The sequence below is a fragment of the Leuciscus leuciscus genome (assembly GCF_965113295.1).
Source record: "Leuciscus leuciscus genome assembly, chromosome: 2".
Classification (NCBI taxonomy): Eukaryota; Metazoa; Chordata; class Actinopteri; order Cypriniformes; family Leuciscidae; genus Leuciscus; species Leuciscus leuciscus.
This window is the reverse complement of record NC_138726.1, coordinates 32,804,802-32,824,978: the sequence shown is the minus strand read 5'-3', so window position 1 is coordinate 32,824,978 and position 20,177 is coordinate 32,804,802. Positions and strand designations below refer to the sequence as shown.

The window sequence follows — 20,177 nt, the reverse complement described above, 5'->3', positions numbered from 1 at the left end:
TACTTCTGATTCTTCTAAATTTGAACATCTAAGGCATTTTATATAACCGATTCATCATTTATTCATTTAATTTTTTATTTTATTTTGTGCACATTTGATGAGTCAGTTCCTCAAATGTCTACTCACCTGATTTTCCCCATAATTGCAAATCTAAGCTATCTACTGTACATATTTGTTTAGGATGCCGGAATTAAAATACATCCCTATACCATTCAATGTTTTTTTAAATGTCTAAGCTATCTTAAATAATGACTAGGCCTATATGCACGGGGCAGAGAAGAGCTAATGAAATTGAACCAGTTACTCTGTCACTATGCAAGTAGACTAGCATGTGAATGATCAAGCCAGCTATAACAAATATTAACCATATTTTCTCTGTTTCAATGTTTCTAGGAAATGTTCTTAACTGGGAAGTAACTGTTTCTAGGAGGTATATTTTGCCACTATTTGGTCATTGGGAAGTAATTACATTTACTTTTAGTTATTATTCAGCACTTCTAATCAGTCTGTTTCCCTAGAAATTATTAAAATATTTCAGCCAAAACGTCAAACACTGAATAACAGATTTTTGACACTTTCCTTGAAAAATGTCTCCCTGTATTTTTGGGCACATTAGCAATAAACAACGGCACTTTGAAAGTCTGTAATCGTATTTAGGATTGAGGGTAATAATTTAAGAACTGTACACTGAAAAAAAAACATATTTATTGACCACTAATATAAATATTGGCATGATTCTAGAAAATGTGTGTGTGTGTGTGTATATATATATAAATATAAATATATATATAAATATATATATATATATATATATATATATATATATATATATATATACACACACACACACACACACACACACACACACACACACACACACACACACACACACACACACACCAACTAAATTAATATTTATAAAAACTAAATAATGGCACAATTCCCTGAAAACATTTTTGTGGAAGAGGCTTAACTGCCACAACACTTCCTCCCAGCCACACTGAAATTCAATTGTTAACATTGTGTTTTTACATAAAAAAAAAATAAAGATATATGCCGTTTACACGTAAGCATTCAGTGTTGCAGAAGCTTTAAGTTTACACAGATGAAGAAGAATTGCCCTAACAAGGACATAAACTCAACCTGTGAATCACCAAAATTACTACCACATTGTCTGACTGAAAACTCCAAAGTTAAGGGCTATGATTCTAAAGGAGAGCTGTGAATATTATTAAATAACTAAAATGCCTAAATTAGGAAAAAATATCCCAAGTGTTTGAATACAAGTCATTGTTTGTTGAATAATCAGAAAGTGTCTTAAAAAGTAATTAATCAAAACTCTCTGCATTAACAAGAAGGAAGATTTTGAGAGATGCCATAGTGAAGCTGAGAACATGCATAAGTCAAGCATATCAAGAGCTCTGCATAACATGGGCCTTTATGGGAGAGTGGTACAAAGGAAACAATTACTCAAAATGAAAGCATGTCTGAACTCTAGAGTCCGCCAAAAATCATAATAATGACCAAGTGTGGTGGTGTGGGAAGTGATTTTGTGGTCAGATGAGAGAAGAAGTGATGTGACGCAAACCTAAAGTTGACTTTAAAAAAAACTACCAGAGGTCACGTCTGATTACAATGCACAAAATAAATACTGTGGGAGGGCCTGGTTTAGTCCAAAAAAGTTTAGGAGAAAAAAACAGGCTTCTTTTGCTGTGACCCCTTGTGATCACTTTTGATCAGCCATTTTCAGGAAGTAGTTCTACAAAAGCATCTCATCAGAGAGCTGAAAAGATGTGTAGGTCTCAGTACCCCTTTGAGTCTCCCCAAGTCTCCCTTTTACCATTGCAGCTCTACCAACTGCTCAGGTCCCATTGACTGGGAGGTAAAGGGAGTGGGGGACTTGCATAGGGTAAGGGGAGGAATTTTCTGTGTCTATTGTTGGGCAGTTTGACCCCAAGCTGAAGCTGCAGTTTTAGGTTTCTCCTGCAGAGGTCTGTATATGACTCCCAATGAAACAATTGACTCTAATCAATGTGCCACAGCACTGAGGCATGATTACGGGTGTGTTCACACTTGTAGTTTGGTTGTCTTGTTTCTTTTGGTCCAGACCAAAAAAGAAAATACATTTAGTCCTGGTTCACACTGTAATTTTTAAGACGAAACCTAAATGTACAAAAAAAGAGACTTTTATATCACATGTATTGCGAAGGAACTTACCGAACATCCAAAACAATGCTGTGTGCTAGGCTAAATGACCTCATTGTATGTGCGTACATATGATGGTATTTTTACTAGCTGAGAACTTGTGAAGAGATTAAAATTGTGTAAAGAAACAGCACTAGGAATTCCTTCATTACATGCACAAACAATGATCTGCAGCAAGAAGACGCGGTTCCAATGCCTGTACTGAAATATAATAGGCAACATCGTGACTATGATGAGAAAAAATGTGTGCAAGTTAAGCAATCGCACCAGAGTTCGTTTTAATCAAACCAAATTCGTTTTTTTTCTGTTTCTTATTGTGCAGAACTGGCCATAAACAATGTGTTTGGGTAAGATTAGACAGCAATTTTAAACATTTATTTAAATTGTTTTTTATTTTATGTAAACATTAGATGACAGCAAAGGTAAACCAAATGTAAAAAAAAAGGGGGAATGAGCACAAGCAATCAAACATCCAAAATTAAATAATACTCAATATTCAAGAAAAGCTCTTAAAGGGGTGGTATTATGCCCCTTTTTACAATATGTAAAATAAGTCTCTGTTTTCCCCAGAGTGTGTATGTGAAGTTTTAGCTCAAAATACCCCATAGATAATTTTTTATAGCATGTTAAAGTTGTCCCTTTTTGAGGGTCAGTAAAAACGTGTAGTTTCGTTTGTGTTCCTTTAAATGCAAATGAGCTGCTGTTCCCGGCGCAGAGGGCGGAGCTTCAAGAGCTGTGTGTTAGCAGCTCCAATTACCTCACACAGACAAGCACTAAAATGTCAAAAACTGTTCCTTTTTTTCTTTTAACTGGAGTTGGACAATGATGGAGAGACTCAAGAAGAAGTGACAACATGTAGAATGCAACAGGACGTTTCTGAATGGTTAGTTGATGAATTTATGTTGCTGATGTGGAGTTAACTATCTTCAATTAGCATATTCTGTCATGATAAACTATAAAATCGCTAGTGTGGGAACTGTTGTAAGATGCATACAGAGTGACATGCTATTGCATTTGTTACGTACTGTATTGCATATGATGACTTGAGCAGCTTGAGCAGACTCACAAATGTGCTCTACTACAACAACTCTTCCTCTTCTCAACATGGGGTGGGGTTTATGTACATTTCCGGGAGGAATGTCATGTAGTCCCTACCAGCCGTTTGTTGTAGTTCTTAAAAAACGATTTCTTTAAAAGCAAATATCTTCCTTTGCTTTGAACTTTGAGCATTGTAACTTTGCAGATGTTGTTTATGCTCAAACAGCAACATTACACACTAACTAAAGTTAGAAAAGTGAAATCATAATGAAACCACCCCTCTAAACTGCACGATAACCTACATGTTATACAGCAGTGGTCGGCAACAGGCGGCTCGCGGGCTAAAACCAACGATGCCAAGGAATAATTCTGAGTGTAAAAGTAGGCTACGTCAAATAATTATTACAATAAGTTAGGTTCCATTGTGTAACAAGCAAATTAAAATGATACACATTTATTATTCACAATATGGAAAGGAAATAAAACATAGTTTGTTAAGAGCATGACTCAAACAAGTCATTAATGGGCTTATTCAAGTCCTCTTTTATTTTTTGAGTTATTTTTATCCATTCCGCATCTCCCACATGTGTGTTTTAGCAAGGCGGTCTATGTTGCAAATTGGTGAATGAAGATACTTGCCAGGTTACGTGTCACTCCTGCTTTATTAATTTATCCAGTGTAAAACCCGGACACGGCCACACAAATGTGTCTTTTTGTTAATGACTGTACTACTACAGGATTTAACTCAGAATAACAGCTCTCTACCAGTAACAAAAGACACTGTAACATTCTGTCACAGGCAAATCTATTTGCATTTTGCATCAATTAATTTCTTAAATTATCCTTTGACTATGTTCTAGCCCGCCATATTGTGGCTAAATTTTTTTTTGGACCGATGCCAAACTTACTTGCCGAACCCTATTATACAGTATATTGAGCATCCCTAACTTTGCAATAATTAAAACATGAAGGACTATACATTCAAACCAAGCTGATAACTATTCCTGAACCACAAAATGCTGAAACATATCACTAAATCAAGACTAAGCTGCACAATAACACAATATTTCATTATTTTTGCAATTCCATTTGGTGACAGTAGTGGCACAGACAAAAATGTTTAACCTTTAATGGGAAAGATATGGCTGTTATCATTTTATTGAACTTTCTCTTAATGAAGATATGAACATTTTCTTGATTCAGACTCTTCCAATGTTCAGTGTACAAAGCTTATATGGGAGGTCCGTTTTCAGACTAAATACACTCTCAGCATAGTCAGAAGTCAAAGCCAAACAGAATTAAAAGCAAGCTAACTTATTCATTTAAAGGCCAAATTTGATGCAATTCTGGATTACAGTGCATGTAATAACAGCCAAGCTCAGTTGTATGCAACATTTGCTTTTAATAGCATACTAGGAAATTATTGTTTAAAATGACAATAATAGTTCCAAACTATGCACTTGAGTTTAAGCACTTGGAAAAATATAATATTTAAATACCAGAAGGATTACAAAACACAAGTAAATCTAAAACAAAAAACTAGAGATTTGCTACAAAGTAATTCATTAGTTTTTTTTCATGGAGAAAAGCAGAAAATATTAAAGGCAACATGATTTTGATTTGGACTGATTAAACATGTCTATCCTCTATCCTCTGTTTTCTAAGACCAGTTTCTCTCATCTCAAAATTGACAAAATTGTGAAGAAGAACTGTCCCATCTCACAATCCTCACAAAAACGAAATAAACATCTCATTGGCACCCAAAAATAGTTATTTTGTAATTAATATTATTATATTATAACTATTATAACAGCTTCTGAATATAAATGTGATCAACAAAAGCTTAAGCAACTGAAAAGTAGTTGACATTAAGAAAATAAGAGTACATTTTAGAATACATTTTAGAATAATTATAGAGAATTCAATAAACCATTAACATGTTTTGCAACTAGCAAACTTCTGGCCAATAATACTGCTTCAATTTAATGTAACTTACTTTCTGAACTTACTTTTACTTAACTGAAAAGTCGTATTACTTGGGGTGGTTGAATGTGATTTCACTTTTTTAACTTAAGCTAGTGTGTAATGTTGCTGTTTGAGCATAAACAACATCTGCAAAGTTACAATGCTCAAAGATCAGTACAAAGGGAGATATTTGCTTTTAAAGAAATCAATTTCTAAGGACTACAGCAAACGGCCGGTAGGGACTACAAAACATTCCTCCAGGGTTAGTGACATCACTAACCCCAACATTTACATAAACCCCTCCCCTCTGGGAACACAATAAATAAAGGGGGCAAAGCCATTTTATGTTGCTTTGGAGAAGAGTTGTTGTGGTAGTAGAGTGTCGTTGCCGCCATGCCGTCGAAACGCTGTTATTTTCACCCAGATTGCAAGTCCACTTTGTTCAGTCTTCCTAAGGACGGTGGAGTTAGGGAGCAATGGTTACAATTTATTTTTTAACTCGGTCCCTCATAATTATAATCCAAATGTCGCTCTCTGTGCTGCACATTTTCCGGAGGAAAGCTTCCTCAATCTATGCGAGTTCAATGCAGGATTCGCACAACGGCTTGTCCTGAAAGATGGAGCAGATTTCCGACCGTTTTTACAAGGAGGGACAGAGCAGTGTAGATTAAAAGTGCGTTTTTAAAACGAAGCATGAACACGTTACAGTGCACCCCACAAACACAAACAAGCCTTAAAAAAAAAAGAAGGTGTTTTACCACCCCTTTAATACAACAAGAGTCCAATCAAGCCATGAGTTCATCCATCAAATCTTCAATAATCGATAGCAGTTTTTAAATCTGGGTGGAGAGCGGAGCATTTGAGTTGCACGTAGAAAGCAAAACTGTAGAGAGTAGCTCCGGTGGAGAAACAGGATCTAAAACCTTCACATAGGTAACTGTGGTTCTGTGAAATCCAGATGACAGGCAGATGCGGTGCATAAGCAGCACTAGTGAATTATCGCAGAGCCAGCTAGATAAGGTAGAGATAATAAACTAAAAAAGTCACGTAGTGACGAAGACTGAGCCTCGAAGGTAATAGCCATATTAGATTGGCATTCAGTCTCGGTATGCCATTCTTCTGCATTCCGAGTGACAAATAACTCTGGCGGTCATCCGGTATTCACAGAACCACAGTTACCTACATAACTGGCGTTCTGTATCATTCCTCTTGACCGCCAGAGGTGGCGTTTAAGCACTAGTGGATGACTCCTACCAACATAGTCATGAGGAATGCCACTCCACTCACCTAAAAAAAAAAAGTCAAGGTTTCACCTGAAGAAATGCTGAACTGACAGCATGAGAGGTAGCAATATTGAGCTGGTAGAAGCAGGCAAAAGTGCAGGGAGAAGCCAAAGTATCAGCTGCACAGATATGTGCAATATAGAATCCTTTAAAATCAGCACAAGATGTATACACAGCCCTAGTGGAATGATAAGACAAACCTCCTGGAAGAGGCTTTTGGGCTTTCTTGTATGCCATAGCGATCACCTCCGCTATCCAATTTGACAATCTCTGAACGATTTATAGACAAAGCATGTAACTAGCTAACATGCATAACAGAAGCAATGGCCAAAGAAAATAATGTTTTTTTGTCAGTTTTCAAAGATATCCATTCAAGGTCAGCTGTCTGCAAAGGCTCAAATGGTGGCAAACAGACAAAGTCACGTACAAGTGGTAAATCCCACCCAGAAAAATGGGACCAAGAGAAGACAGGACGGATCTGGGCGCAGAAGCATGGGAAACCAATGGTGGCCATTGGGGTGCAACAAGTAACACTCTGTGGCTGCACAGAGATATCCTGTGTAATGTTTCCCACCACAGCGGAAAAGGAGGGAATGCATAAAGTAGACAGTTTGGCCAGTCATGAGACAGAGCATCCTACCCCAATGGGGTCTGTGTTCTCGCAAACCACAAGTGAAAGTGAGTGGTCGCCTTTGTTGCGAAAAGATCCACTTCTGCTTTGCCCTGCAACACATACTGCTGCCATATCCTATGCACCACATCTGGGTGAAGCCTTCATTCTCACGAATGCAGAAGATCCCTTGAAAGAACATCTGCTACCTGATTGCTTGACCCCAGAAGGTGAACTGCCCTCAGCGATGATAGTAGAGAAAGAGACCAAGAGAGAACCTTTTGATTGAGATATAGGGACTTAAGCAACTTTGTGCCACCTTGATGGTTCAGGTGAAATACTGTTGAGGTGTTGTCACAACGAATGAGCACATGACGGCCTACCAGAACCGGCAAAGAAATAGTGCAGGGCTTGGAAAACCACATGCAATTCCAGATGGTTGATGGGGTCCCTGGACCGAACTGGTGACCAACGGCCACAAACACCCCTGTGATTCCACGTTGAGTCATTCCAATGTAAGTAATTGTTTGCACTGGAATGAGGCAACTCTTTGCTTTGTTTACCGCGAGACCTAGCATCTGCACATGCTCCAAAAGTAGTCTGGTGTCGAGGACAGCTTGCTGGCTTGTGGGGGCATGCAGCAGCCAGTTGTCCAAATAAGGCAGGAGTTGCATCCCTCTGCACCATAGAGGAAACCAAGCAGCAGTCATGCAACTTGTGAAAACAAGGGGGCCAGAGACAGGTTTAATGAAACATTCTTATGAATAACGGCAACTTAAGAAAACAAGGAGGCCTGGGTGGCTTGTGGGACTCCTGAGGCAGCTGACGGGTACCGGCAGGCCAAGCGGACTGCAGCACGGGTGGATTTGGAGGCAAAAAATCCCTCCGGGCCTGGGAGGAGTTCGGTGAGGCCATGGAGAAGGACTACCGGTTGGCCTCGAAGAGATCCTGGCAAACCGTCCAGCGCCTCAGGAGAGAGAAGCATTGTCCTACCAACACAGTTTACAGTGGAGGTGGGCAATTGTTGACCTCAACTGGGGATACGGTGAAAGGAATACTTTGAGGATCTCCTCAATCCCACCGACACATCTTCCATTGAGGAAGCAGAGGCAGAGGGCTTGGAGGTGTACTCGTCCATCACCCAAGTTGATGTCACCGAGGTGGTAAAGAAGCTCCTCTGTGGCAAGGCTCTGAGGTTGGATGAGATCTGCCCTGAGTACCTCAAGTCTCTGGATGTTGTGGGGCTGTCTTGGCTGACACGCCTCTGCAACATCGTGTGGCGGTCAGGGACAGTACCTTTGGGCTGGCAGACCAGGGTGGTGGTCACCTCTTTTTAAGAAGGGGGACCGGAGGGTGTGTTCCAACTACAGGGGTATCACACTTCTCAGCCTCCCCGGGAAAGTTTATGCCAGGGTACTAAAGAGGAGAATTCGGCCGATAGTAGGACCTCGGATTCAGGAGGAACAGTGTGGTTTTCGTCCCAGTTGTGGAACACTGGACCAGCTCTATACCCTCTCCAGGGAGCTGGAGAGTTCATGGGAGTTTGCCCAACCAATCCACATGTGCTTTGTGGATTTGGAGAAGGCATTCGACTGTGTCCCTCGCGGCATCCTGTGGAGGGTGCTCTGGGAGTAAGGGGTCCGGGGCCCTTTGCTAAAGGCTGTTCGGTCCCTCTACAACCGGAGCAGGAGCAGGAGCAGGAGCTTGGTTCGCATTGCCGGCAGTAAGTCAGACTTGTTCCCGGTGCATGTTGGACTCTGGCAGGGCTGCACTTTGTCACCGGTTCTGTTCATAATTTTTATGGACAGAATTACTAGGAGCAGCCAGGGGCCGGAGGGTGTCAGGTTTGGGGACCACACAATTTCATCTCTGCAGATGATGTTGTCGTGTCGGCCCCATCAGACCAGAACCTTCAGCATGCACTGGAACAGTTTGCAGCCGAGTGTGAAGTGGCTGGGATGACAATCAGCACCTCCAAATCTGAGACCATGGTTCTCAGTCGGAAAATGGTGGCTTGCCCACTTCAGGTTGGTGGAGAGTTCCTGCCTCAAGTGGAGGAGTTCAAGTATCTTGGGGTCTTGTTCACGAGTGAGGGAAGGATGGAACGGGAGATTGACAGATGGATCGGTGCAGCTTCTGCAGTAATGCGGTCGATGTACCGGTCTGTCATGGTGAAGAAGGAGCTGAGCTCCAAGGCGAAGCTCTCGATTTACCGGTCAATCTACGTTCCTACTCTCACCTATGGTCATGAGCTGTGGGTCATAGGGATGGGTGATATCTTATCGTTTGCGATATATCGTTGAAATTTCTCCTCACGATAAAAATTTGTCTCCTCACGATAATAACGATAAGTCTAGTTGACGTAGTTTTGTGCGCGCGCGCGCGATTCACTGTTCACGTGTGGTCGGACATTCTCTGTGCGGAGTGAAAACAAGCATGGCGGAAGGCGGACGTGAGGCTGAGGAGGAGCTTGTTGTTAAGCGAGGAGCTACCTCCACAATTTGGAACTGGTTTGGTTACAGAAAATCAGACGAGGAGCAAACTACCGTAATATGCAAAGTTTGCAGAAAAACGGTGGTTACAAAGAGTGGAAACACGTCCAATTTGTTCCACCATCTGAAACACAAACACAAACCAGAGTATGACGAATGTCTGAAGATACGCGAGGCAACGGAGGCGAAAACTACAAGTGGACCTAGGGGTAAGAAAATGTCCACCTAGACGAAAATTGCCAGCGCATTTGCTAGTTGCGTCCCTTATGATAAGCAAAGTAAACGATGGAACGAATTGACGGAAGCAGTGGCGTTTTGTTTGACAAAAGACATGTTGCCATTCCAAACAGTCGAAAAAGAAGGATTCAAGCGAATGATCCATAAACTGGACCCAAGATACAACATGCCCTCAAGGAAGTACTTTTCCAAAACAGCCCTGCCAGCGATGTATGAAGAGTGCCGCGGGAGGGTACAAACATCACTGTCTACGGCGGATTTTTATGCTTCAACTGCAGACATGTGGAGTAGCAGAGCGACTGAGCCGTACATTAGCCTTACGGTCCACTACATAACGAGTGACTGGAGTTTGAACAGCTGTTGCATCCAGACAAGTTTTTTCCCAGATTACCACACGGGTGAAAACATCGCGAGTGGCTTGAAGCAGTTTCTTCAAGAATCGAATTTAGATGAGGAGAAACAGGTGTGCCTAACAACGGACAGCGGGGCCAATATAGTAAAAGCAGCCACTCTAAACATGTGGACAAGACTGTCTTGCTTTGGCCATTGTCTACACATTGCTATTGGTAAGTTTACTCTTTTTCTCTTAGTGTCAGTATATTTAATGCATGCACACTGAGAAAATATGAGCTTAATATTAACTGTATTTATGTATTTGTTTCTGCATTAGTAACGTGACTGACTAAGCATTATTTTGAACAGAAATTCATTACATTAGCTAATGTTTATATTATATGCATTTAATATTAAATGTTAATTTATTTAAATGATTTTTTTAGTTTCATCTATTTTAATTTTAACTGAACTTTAACTTTTTTCTTTTAACTTTTTTTTGTTTTTGTTGTTTTTTATTGTATTTATTTTATTCTTGTGCAAAAGAAACATAAATAAATGCATAAAAATAAATAGTTTTGTTGTTGTTTTGCAGAGAAAAGCATGAGGGATACCAGGATTGACAGAGCTGTGGGAGTCTGTAAGAAGATTGTCAGTGTTTTTTCGCACAGCTGGAAAAAGCAGCGAACACTCAAAGATGCTCAAGTAGAACTTGGCCTTCCGCCACACAAACTTGTGACTGAATCGGCAACACGATGGGGATCAAGGCAGAAGATGATCGACCGGATAATTGAGCAAGAGAAGGCCATTACGCAAGTCCTGGCTGCTGACAGGTCAACCAGGCATCTGGTGCCTACTTGGCAGGATATTGATGTCCTAGACTCTGTCAGTAAAGCACTTGGGCCTCTTCTTGATTTTACAGATGCCCTCTCTTCTGAAAACTATGTCACAGTGTCATGCTTGAAGCCTACTCTTCACCTATTCAACAGTGAACTGCTGCAGGGGAAAGATGAAGACACAGATCTCACCAGGACAATTAAAAGTTCAATATTGGACTACATGAACACCAAATATGGTGACCAAGAGGTTCAGGAACTGATCAACATGGCAACAATTCTTGATCCACGCTTCCGCACTCAGTATATGAGTCAAGAAGAGATCCTGGTCATCAAAGCCAGAGTAGTCAGAGAGGTGGAATCCCTTTCTGTCATGCCAAGTGATGCTGGCTCTTCTACCCCTGTAACGTCATCTGAATCAACAAAAGAAACCCAGAGTGCATCTAAAAGGCAGAAGAAGAGTCTTGGAAGTTTTTTCAAGAAACCAGCTGCTGAGATGACCACCCTTTCTGAAACAGAGAAAATTGAGGCTGAATTAAACAATTACCTGCATGGGCCACTTGCAGATGGTGAAAGCAATCCCCTTACGTGGTGGAAGGTACATGAGGTGAATTTCCCTAACATCAGTCGTTTGGTGAAAAAGTACTTGTGCATCCCCGCCACTAGTACACCCTCAGAGAGGGTGTTCAGCGCTGCTGAAAATGTAGTGACATGCCAAAGGTCTCTTCTGAAACCAGCTACTGTGAATATGTTGGTCTTCTTGACCAAAAATCTTAAGGTGTGAGCCCTGTTCTCTTTTTGAAAGCTACTGAATCACACTAGTAATGTGTGTTATACAACTTGCACTACCAGACATGTTCATGTCAGCCTCATTTCTATATTTTGCAAGAGTATATCAGTGTTTACAGTTTAATTAAACCTTTATTTAAATTTAATTTATTGATTTGTTTTTTAATTTATCATCTTGTTTTGCACTATTTTGTAAACTATCTGAAGACACAGTTGGGATCATTACTTTTTGATACAGTGTTTGCACTATTTTTACAATTTGTTCCATGGGACAAGAGTGTTGATAATTTAACTACCTAATTGGTGTTAGCATGTTCCACTTACGTATTATATTTACATTCTAAGAGTGTGTTTCACTCTGAACTTCTTTACTTTATCAGGTTACTTTAACATGTTTGTTACTTTATCAGGATTTATTTGCAGTTGTACTCTGTTGTAATTTTGAAACACAACTGAAGACATGGTGATAGTTACTTTTGCTGTTTGCTTTGCACTATTTTTGCACCATGAGAGTATAAATAAATAACATTTTTTTAACTTGTAATTGATTTGAATTATTATTGTGTAATTGTTGTTGTGTGATGTTTTTCAGCACAGTCACTGGAACACAACTTAAACATAACATAATCTGATATTTTACAGAAGAAAATAATTTATCGTCATTTGTATCGTTGTCGCAATAAATCCCTGAAATTATCGTGATAAATTTTTTAGGCCATATCGCCCATCCCTAGTGGGTCATGACCGAAAGGACAAGATCCCGGATCCAGGCGGCCAAAATGAGCTTTCTCCGCAGGGTGGCTTGACGATCCCTTAGAGATAGGGTGAGGAGCTTGGTCACTCGGGAGGAACTCAGAGTAGAGCCGCTGCTCCTCCACATCGAGAGGAACCAACTGAGGTGGCTCGGGCATCTGTTCCGGATGCCTCCTGGACGCCTTCCCGGGGAGGTGTTCCGGGAGCGTCCCATCGGGAGGAGACCCTGGGGAACCTAGGACACGTGTCGCTGGAGGGATTATGTCTCCCGGCTGGCCTGGGAACGCCTCGGTGTCCCCCCGGAAGAGCTGGAGGAAGTGTCTAGGGAGAGGGAAGTCTGGGCATCTCTGCTTAGATTGCTGCCCCAGCGACCTGGCCCCGGATAAGCAGAAGAAGATGGATGGATGGAAGGAACATTTTTACAATTATCTAAATATATTTGCATTTTTGCATGATTCTGTAATGCACTTATAAGAATAGTAATTCACATACTATATCTGCACATATTTAGCCTGGCAAGCCAGACGTACATCAAGATGTTTAGTCTGGCAACTCACCATAGACACGGTCAATCTGATGGGTGGGATAAACGGCTGTCTTTCAAATTCAGAGCGTTTTCCCAACAGCGGAGCTAATGTTAGTTGATAGATTCAACTTTTAAATCTGGCCGACAAAACTACGAACACATCTTCCTTTTTTTAAGAATGACTTAAGTGCCGTTCTTTGTTCTTTTCTCAAAGAAAAACTTAACTCCAAGTCCTCCAGAGTTGCGGCCAAAGCCGATTCGAAAGACCGCTGTTCTCCATCTGCAGCAGCCGTCATTCTTTGTTTTCAAGTGGCAGGAACCGTCGCAACTCTGTCGTCATATGTTAAGCCCGCCCCCGCCTACTCTATACACGACGTGATTGGCCTGACCCAATTTAGGTTTTTGCAGCAAAAAGGTCTATTGAGAGTTGCTAGACCCACCCTGGCTGCAAAATAATTTTGCTGCCGCTGGGGTGCGTCTAGATTTATATTATGATCTGCACGTTTTCTATAGTACCTAAAAAGGTATAAATCACAACTGTCAGTTGACGAGAGTGAGGAAGAGGTGTCATACTGTGATGAGGAAGATGAGGTCATAGTGACATAGTGAATCCTGCAGGGAGAGAGTGAGAGTGAGAGTGAAGATGGAACGACGATGAACATGGATATGATAACTTGATGATATGATGGTTTGGTAATACTTGTGTTCCACTATGGTACAATGTTGCTTGAGAGCAACAGCTGGATGTGAAATGTTACTTTTATTAAATAGGAAATTTTTAATACATTAAAACTGGATAAATGTGTTTGTTAAAATGTCTGGTTAAAGAAATTGATGTTTTCAATAAATATATAAATTTTTTCTACGTGAAATGTCAAATGTTTCAATTTGTCCATTGTGGTACAATGTTGCCTTGAGGCAACAAACTTTTAAAGGAACACTTCACCCATTTGCATTAAGCTTTGTATCGTTAGAAACCCAGTCATATTTTTGAATGGTCATGCATTATTCCCTCATTTTCCCCTGAGACGGGAGAAACACGGATTTCAGTGTTGCAGTTCCTGCTTATAATGATGTAAAAATCGTCATGCGTCATTCTAAGCAGGAAGTCCCATATCTTTGTAGAGGGGTTGAGACTACAAACACTCGTTCCCCATTTTTCCAGGGGGGTGGGACCCACTCACTATTACAGATCAGTGGGTGGGATTTCACTTGCAGAAACTAAAAGCAATATCCGCCATCTTGTTTGGAAGTTAACAGGCGCTATGGAGCCAGATGTGAAGTTACGACAATGGCGGAAGGTACTCAATATGATATGGAAGAAGAGGATTTCGAAAGTCTGATGCTCGAATCAGATGTTCGTGGCTACCTTTACGAGCCGCAATTTAGCGAAGAGCAGCTGAGGCTGATGGAGGAACAGGAGGCGGCTGCTGCAGCTTCTGCAGCCGAGGCAGAAGACCTGCCTGTCGCGGACGAGGAGCCCGGACTGGCTCGAGCGGGGGCGGACTGGTGGTGCCTGTGCTCTCACTGTGTGCCTACGGACACAGAGATAGAGTCCGTCTGCTGCTAAGAATTTCAACGATGCCAATTTCTCCTGGACGAAATCTCTGAATCAGACGAGGACACAGCCGTTTGTGTTATGAACCATCCTAGTTTCTGGATTAGTGGGAGTGGCTTGTGGAGCTGTGCAATGTGGTGCATTGTGGGAGTTGTTGTCTTCCATACAAATGCACCCTAAAGTTACTTTCTATCTTTCCTCGGTCAAGAAGGCCCCAATTTCGAAATTTATGTTACATTTCGACTACATATATGAAACATAACCAACATGAGTAACTCTTGGGCTGGGGGCTAGCTCAGGAACTAACTCTTGATTGGAGAGGGACTTAGGGATAAATTCAGGATCCATGACCGCACTGGCAGGAAAGGTGAATGTCTCAGGAACGGACTCTGGAATGCCCTCGGGGGCTAAAAAGGCAGGCTTGGGAGTACCCTCCTGGGCTACTGGAGTGGACTCTGGAAGGCCCATTGGGAGCTGTATAATTAAATTCAGGAGCGTCCTCCGGGGCTGATGGAACAAACTCAGGGACTGACTCTGGAATATCTTTGTGGACTATATAATTAAATTCAGGAATGTTCTCTGGGACAGGAACAGACTCAAAAATGCCCTCAGGGACTGCTGAAACACCTTCCGGGGCTAATAGAGTAGACTCTGGAGATGACTTAGGGAAAAACTTTGTTGCCTTGACTGCACTGGCAGGGAAAATGGGTGGTTCAGATGATTCCAAGACTAAAGTTACATCGGGAACAGACCAACAAGCATTGATGATTCTGGTCGCTCTGGGCTGAAGCAGACTCTGGCTGCTTTGGGGCTGGAGAGGACTCCATGGCAGGGACAGCAGGCTGCTCGGGAAAGACCTCCATGGACATTACAGGGAGAGAGGGCTGTTCTGGGACGACCTCTGTGTGTGTGACATGACTGGCAAGAGAGACCTTTGTTGGTACAACAGGAAGGGCAGGTGACTCAGAAACATCCACTGTGGTCATGGCAGGGAGAAAAGACAGCTCTGAGGTAACCTCTATGGCCCTGACAAGTAGTGCAGACGACTCTGGGATGGCCTCTGTGCCTGGGACAGGTAGAATGAATGGCTCTGGGATGATCATCTGGGCCACATCAAAGTGTGAGAGATACTCTAGAGTGGCTTCTGTGGACAAGATAGGAAGAGTGGGTGGCTCAGGGATATCCTTCAGTGACATGACAGACAGAATGGGTGACTCAGGTCTGGCATTCTTGTCCATGACAGAAGAAATTGGCTGATCTGGGACAGCAACAGTGTTCATGACTGAACTTAAAGGGAAGATATGCAGCTCTGGGAGAACAGTTGACTGCAAGACAGCACAAACCTTCCTCTTCCTCCATTTGCGAGGTACAGACAACAATGAATACTTAGTCTCTGGGGTTACTGTAACAGATTCAGGCATCTCTGGGGTTGCTGTAGTTTTAGGACTGCGACAACGAATCAATTAAATCGATTAAAATCGATAATTAAAAGAATCGATTACGAATTTCATCATCGGTTCGTTGTGTCGCGCGACTATTGCGGCACTCAATAAGTCATGGAGATTTTTGAGTATAAATGAAAGCAGAACTATGAGGCGCCGGACTGGACAAAAGTGAAGCGAATTCCGCGAGCGAGTGACACTGCGCGAGAGAGACCGAGTGTGTCCGAGAGTCCGCGAGCGACAGTGCGCAAGAGAGACCGAGTGTGTCGGAGCATTAGTAAATTGGTACATAGTAATATATAATTACTATATAAGAGGCATGGAAGTTCGATAAAGGGACAACATTATAAATAAAACCAACAATGAAATTCTTACCACTGAATTAGCAGACCAGATAGACAGAAGATGAAAACACTTTCGTCTGTCCCAAGTACCACTACAAGGGGAATATTTTTTCCACAATTTGCAGCACTGAATTTTTCAGTCTTTACTCTAACTGTACGTACACACCGCCACCGACTTGAGCTTCCAAAGTTACCGGAAGTCATTCATTTTCAAAGGAAGCTGGCTTCTCTCAGCTGCAAGGAGCGTCAAATCCATCGGCGTCGCGTTTTGAGCGACCAGAGCGTCAATCAGAAAGTTGAAAGTAGCTCAACTTTATGGTAATGAGCTATGACGCGGTTCAGCGGCAAGCAGCGGCAAAACGCCAGCAACCAATCAGAATATAGACGTCCTTCGCGCTGGCTGATTCCGGAGAAACATACGATGTAAAACTTTCGTTCCTACCAAAACATTAGTTTCGAAAAAATGGAGGAGAAGCTGATCATCGCCATTGCTGGATTTCCTATCAATATCGGATTAATTGCACAGTTTAACCATCATAGAGTGAAAGTTTATCATTTGCATGTGTTTTTAAGTCCTGTCAGTTTAACAGGGCGCGCTTAACAGGGCATATATAAGAACGAGCAGAGAGAGAGAGAGAGAGAGAGAGAGAGAGAGAGAGAGAGAGAGAGAGAGAGAGAGAGAGAGAGAGAGCGCCCCGGCCACACGCGCGCACTCACTATTAATAATAATAGCTAATTATTCTATTTTTTTTACCAAATGTGACCAAAATGGTTATAAAAATGCTCTCATTATAAAAGGTTTCTAGTGTTAATGTATTGCTTGTTTTTTCTGTTTACATTTCATGGTGTGACACTTCTCTTCTCCCATGATCGAACATAGAATGCTGCTACGTTAGAGCGGCCAAAGCATCAACAAGGTTCCCCGTACTTTTTGACAAGCGTCCTTGACAGGGCGGCAAGAGATTATTTGCAGCTCAAGTCGGCGGCGGTGTGTACGTACAGTAAATGACTCAGAGAAACTTCACTATATGCTCTGAAAGGATGAGCTGCAAAATACCTTGCACACACCATACCAGGTGGTCAATCCATTGTATTTGTTGTTATTGTTTTTAATTTATTTTATATTGTATTTATATTTTATATACATTGTATTTATAATTAATATTAGGATAGACCAGAGATATTATCTTCTGTTATAATTATTATTATTATTGCTATTATTATGACCTATTATCCGACTGCGCGAGACTTGTCTTTTGTGTGCATGTGCTTGTTAAATAATGTCAAACATTTTGTTAAAGATTATAACATTTTAAGTTTTTGAGTGTGTGTATCTGTGAGAGTTTGTGCGTCAGTGAGTGTAGTGTAGAGAACAAGTTCAGACGTTCAAACAAATCCTGATAAGTTTTCTGATATGTATTTTTCTTAATTTTTCTGACAGCTCAGGTCCCTTTAAACAAAATATACATCTTTTTGTGCACTATTTTAAAAAAGCCTATATATTTGGCAGATGTAAAGTATGTGTTTGTTTTTTGTGTTTTTTTTATTACTTTAACAGCTCAGGGATGTTCAAGGAGCAACCTGTTTGTGCACTTTGCAGTTTGAATTTGCACTGTCAGTTCTGTTTTTGAATAAAGGGTTGGAAATTAATGTTTACAAAAAAAAAAAAAAAATTGTTAGTTGCAGCCCTATGTAGTATACTCAGGAACAAGCTCTGTGGCCCTCACAGAAAAAATGGTGGGCTCAGAGGTTTGAGTGGGCTCCTGGCTGAGCTCTGGGGCTGGAGCTGCTCAGGAGCTGGAGCCGACACTGGACTGTGCTTAGGGGCTGGAGCCGACACTGGACTTTTCTTAGGGGCTAGAGATGACACTGGACTGTGCTCAGGGGCTGGAGCCGACACTGGACTTTCTTCTTCTGGGATGGACTCTGGAAGAACAGTGGACTGTAAAACAGCACAAAACTTCCTCTTCCTCGGCTTGTGAGGTAGAGACAATGTAGAATCACTAGTCTCTAAGGGTGTTGCAAGCAGACTCAGGGTCCTCAGGGGGTGCTGCAGTGTACTCGGGAACAAGCTCTGCGGCCTTTGCAGAACAAATGGTGGGCTCTGAGATGGCCTCGGTGACCATGACTGGACTGACAGACTTGACTGAGCAGGAAGGAGACACTTCAACAGCCATGAGAGGAAGAGATCGCTCAGGAACATCCACTGTGAAAAACTGGTATCTCTGGACTGGCCGTCTCTGGGGAACCTGCAGCACGTACGAATGTTCTCTTTCTCCTTAACCTGAGCTTCTCAATGGGGTACAAAGTCCGGCTCTTGACTCAAAGAGTGAGGGCTGGTGGGAAAGTCTCTACGGAAGGGTTCTGGTTGACCTGGTGTTGCCCATTGGCTACGATGATGAAGCCCCAAAAATTCCTTTATTTTGACTTTCTTTCAAAATAAATCTTCACACTGGTGTATATATACATGTGGTGTATACTAGGGTTGTGCCGATAGACGATAGTATCATGTATCGACGATAGCCAGAGATATCGATGATGGCGATATTACTAAGACGATAATTGGCTTTTTTCCCCCATTAATGCATTTATTATAATTATTATTATAATTATTATTAAGGCTAGCATTATTATAGGACTATTATAGAAATTAATATAGGACCTCCAATTTGTTTACCTTCACATTCATAATGACATCACATAACCACACTTGCGACACCGACCGACACGCGCATATGAGGATTGAGGTCTCCTCAATGAAAATGTTTTTAAAACCTACTGACTACAATACATCCCACATTAAAATAGAACTGCAAGGTGATCTATTCACAAATTGTCAAGAGTGCTTGTTATAAAATACACACACCATTCTTATACAGTAAAGTTGTTTGAGCCAAGATGAAACGGTATCGTTGAATTATTAACAAAACATTTAATGATGCTAATAACGCTAAAAAACAATACAATTACATATTAATAATAATAATAATATAGCCCTAATAAAAGTCTTTAGATCTGAACACAGCATACAAACATCTTCAAACAACGTCTTGAAAAAAAAAACTTGTTTGCAAAAAACAAGTCTTTTACACTGTCATTAATGGACGGCCCACAAGAGAAATATTAAGCCAGTAAATTAAGATAGTTGATATAGGCCTACTGTTATCAGCTTTTGTTGATGTAGATTCATTTCGGCGTCTCTGAGAGAATTCGCCGTTAATGCGACAGATGCAAAAAGCTTGGACTGTTTTGCTTTCACTTTGAGGGAATAAGCTGACACTAAAAGGTCTGCTTAACAAGAGTCCTTGTGTCGGGGCTGTCTTCTTAGATTTGAAGAAAGCCTTTGACTCTGTAAATCATCAGATTTTAATATCCAGGTTGACTCAGTTTAACATCTCTGATCAAGCACTTTTATGGTTTAAATCCTATCTGTCCCACAGGAAACAGTACGTGGTAGTAGATGGTGTCAAATCTCATTGTCTAGATTCTGGAGTTGGTGTCCCACAGGGGTCTATCCTTGGCCCGGTTCTGTTCTCTCTTTTTATTAATAACCTACCAAATACATGTCCAAACGTCTTCTCGCAGATGTATGCGGATGACGCAGTAATTTACACTCAAGCAAAAACCATCCAACAAGTAGCTGCTGATCTCACAGCTGCTCTATTCTATGTGCAGGACTGGCTCAAGGATTCATGCCTCATGTTGAACACCAGAAAAACTGTGTGCATGTACTTCTCAAAACGCCATGTCGAAGTAACCAGATCAG

General features: G+C 41.4%; 1 protein-coding gene across 1 annotated transcript in view; it reads right to left on the bottom strand.

Annotated features, from left to right (window-relative positions):
- smarcd3b (SWI/SNF related BAF chromatin remodeling complex subunit D3b) overlaps window positions 1-20,177 on the bottom strand; it is a 76,545-nt gene that overhangs the window by 24,173 nt on the left and 32,195 nt on the right. The gene's annotated exons all lie outside the window — the stretch shown is intronic.